This window comes from Orycteropus afer, unplaced genomic scaffold (genome assembly GCF_000298275.1).
Source record: "Orycteropus afer afer isolate SDZICR_OR568_19922 unplaced genomic scaffold, OryAfe1.0 scaffold01266, whole genome shotgun sequence".
Lineage (NCBI taxonomy): Eukaryota > Metazoa > Chordata > Mammalia > Tubulidentata > Orycteropodidae > Orycteropus > Orycteropus afer.
In genome coordinates, this window is record NW_006922853.1 from 12,872 (window position 1) to 16,048 (window position 3,177).

General features: G+C 36.3%; 1 pseudogene; it reads right to left on the reverse strand.

Moving 5' to 3' along the window:
• Positions 1–140: 140 nt before the first annotated feature.
• Positions 141–1,362, reverse strand: LOC103213080 (annotated as a pseudogene).
• Positions 1,363–3,177: the final 1,815 nt, after the last annotated feature.

The following is a 3,177-nucleotide window of genomic DNA, read 5'->3' on the forward strand; positions in this document are numbered from 1 at the left end:
AATGCTCCAGATTCTGTCTTGTCAAATCTAACTTCACTTAACTACAACATATTTCTACAATATATTTTTTAACATCTTCACATCTGTCCTCTCGTCACCAAGCTTCTTAACCATTTTTAGTAAGCGTACATATAGCTCCATCAGTCCTTTTCATGGGCATCTTCAGGAATACTTAATAATTCCACTGGTCCTTGAACGTGCTCTTCTTTCATCCTTTCCTTTCCAAACTCTGAAGGATAAATCTTTACAGAAAATATAACACCTCCTTTAGGTTTAAATGAATTGAACAGTGCCAACAAATCTTTTGCCTTTAATCTATCCCAGTCCATGTTGCCAACTGCTAATTGATGTGTGATCTCATCAGCCCAAGGGGCATCTTTATCTAATTCTCCCCAAGCATACTCAAATCTGGATTGCTTTGGAAATAAATCTTTATCTTCTTCATTTTCAGAACTAGTTTCTATATTGCCTTTACTCCAAGCAAGATCAGGGCCACTGTCACTTTCATCATCTTCACCATCCTTATAGTTATTTTCCTCAACTTCATCATCTTCATTTTCATCATCACCAACATCTGAAGCTCTACCATCTCCTGTAATTTCATCTTCAGATTCCTCATAATCTATTTCACTAGCACTTTCTCAATGTTCCTTCAGAGACTCTTCATGTGTTGAGTTTTCATAATCATTTCCTGATCATCTTTCTTTTCCTGTCTCAGGACACTTAACCTTGGGCGATTTCACAATTTCAGTGACATTCGAGTCAATTATCTTTAGTTTTTCTTTAGGAAGTCTGTACTTTGTTGAACAATGCCTTTTTTTCTCTTCTGTACCTTTTGTATAAATTCTTTGCTATCCTTCTCAGGATTTATTTTCAAATCTAACTTCTTAGATTTAAAGGATACTTTTGCTTTCCGATTTTTTTTCAGAATTATGTAATACCTTTTTACTTTCAAAATTCTTTTGATTAATTTTCTTAAAGTCTTTCTTTTTCTCCTCAACCAGGCTCTTTGAATCTATTCCTGTTTTAGCCTGAGTTTTTTTCTTCTTCATTTTGTCTTGGTTCTTGGCTTTTCTATCTTCATCAGAGAGAGCTGAATCAGAATCTGAAAGGTCATGGTAGTGTTTCAAGTCCTCTGTCATACTGTGGTTGATGGGGCACCCTCTTTTATCCACAGCATAGTTCAACTTGAACTTTTTGTTATGAAACATGGCTCGAATTCTCTTGTCAACTTTGACTTTTTTATCCTTTTCTGGTATTTCTCAAAATTCTTGGGTCCTTTGTAATCCATCTAAACCTCTGGTCACTCATGATCTCTTGTTTGGATATCATTTTTAAACCTCTGGATTGGACAAAAGTTTGAAGAAACCGAACACAATCACGAATCCAGAGGAGACCCTATCAGAGACTGCTTCTTCCCCTCTACTGTCTTCCTGATGCTCAATAAGCAAGTCACTTGGAGCCCCACAGCCCTCTCCACATCTCACATGAGGCCGACACCTTTTACAATAGTAGAGTAATACAACATTTGTCTTTCTGCAATTGAATTATTTCATTCAGCATAATGTCTTCCAAGTTCATTCACATTATGCAGGGTTTTGTAGATTTTACATTATTCTTCAATATTGCATAGTATTCCTTTGTGTATATGTACCATTGTTTGGTTATCCATTCCTCCATTGATAGGTACTTAGGTTGTTTCCATCTCTTCACTTTTGTGAATAGTGCTGCAATGAACATCTATTCATGCCCTGGGTCTCACTTCTTTAGGATGTTTTGTTGTTGTTGTTATGTGCCGTCAAGTTGGACCCTACTCATAGCGACCCCTCCCTGGGTTTCTCAGGTGGTATCACTACAGAAGTAGATTGCCCAACCTTCCTTCCAAGGAGTGGCTGGTGGGTTTGAACCACCAGCCTTCTGGTTAGCAGGCAAGTACCTTAAGCACTACACTACCAGATATATACCCATAATGGGAGTGCTAAGGATCTCTGGTGGCATAGTGCCTAAGGCATTTGACTATTAACTGGAAGTTGGCAGTTCAAACCCACCAGCCACTCCACAGAAAGAAGACTGGGCAATCTACTTCTGTAAGGATTTACTGCCTTAGAAACACAAAGGGGGTCACTTTGAGTCAAAATCAACTTGATGTCAGTGAGAGATTTTTTTTTTTTAATGGGTTTGCTACATCAGATGAAATTTATTTTTCCAGTAGCTATTATAAATAGTATTGATTTCCTCATTTCTTTTTCAGTAATCTCTTTGCTGGTGTAGAGGAATCCAAATCATTTTTGATGTTGATATTGCATCCTGCAGGATGCTAAATCTCTCAATTAGTTCCAGTAAATTTTTTATTGAAATCCTTGGGTTTTCTAGGTATGGGGCATATCATCAGCAAATAGGGAGAATTTGACTTCTTCTTTACCAGTTTGGATGCCTTTGATTTCCCTTTATTGCCTTATTGCTCTGGCTAGGACTTCCAATGCAATGTTGAATAGAAATGGTGATGGAGGGCTTCCTTGTCTTGTTCCTGTTTGCAAGGGGAATGGTTTCAGTCTCTGTCCATTGAGAATGATGTTGGCAGTTGATTTTGTATAAATGGGCTTTATTATGTTGATGGATTTCCCTTTTATTCCTTTTTTTTTTTTTCGAATTTTCATCAGGGATGGGTGTTGGATTTTATCAAATGCCTTTTATGCATTGATTAATATAATCATGTTTTTTTTTTCCTTTATTTTACTTACTATTTTTCTAATATTGTGCCATCCTCGCATACCTAGTATGAATCTCCCTTGGTCATGCTGTATTATTATAATTATTTTTAATATGTTGTTGGAGTGTATTGTGATGTATTGCTGAATATTTTTGAGTTTATATGCATTAGGGATATTGGTCTGTAGTTTTCCTTTTTTGTGATGTATTTGCTTGGTATTGGTGTCAGGGTTATACTTGCTTCATAACATGAATTTGAGAAGATTCCATCCTTTTCTATGTTCTGGAATAGTTTGGTAGAATTCTCCCATTAAATGCTCTGGGCCAGGACATTTTGTTGTTGACTTTTTTTTTTTTTTTATGACCTACTCATTTTCTTCTTTTGTTATGTGTGTGTTAGAATTTTCTACCTCAGTCACTGCTTTTGCTTTGTCTCAAAGATTTTGGCATATTGTGTTTTCATTCTCA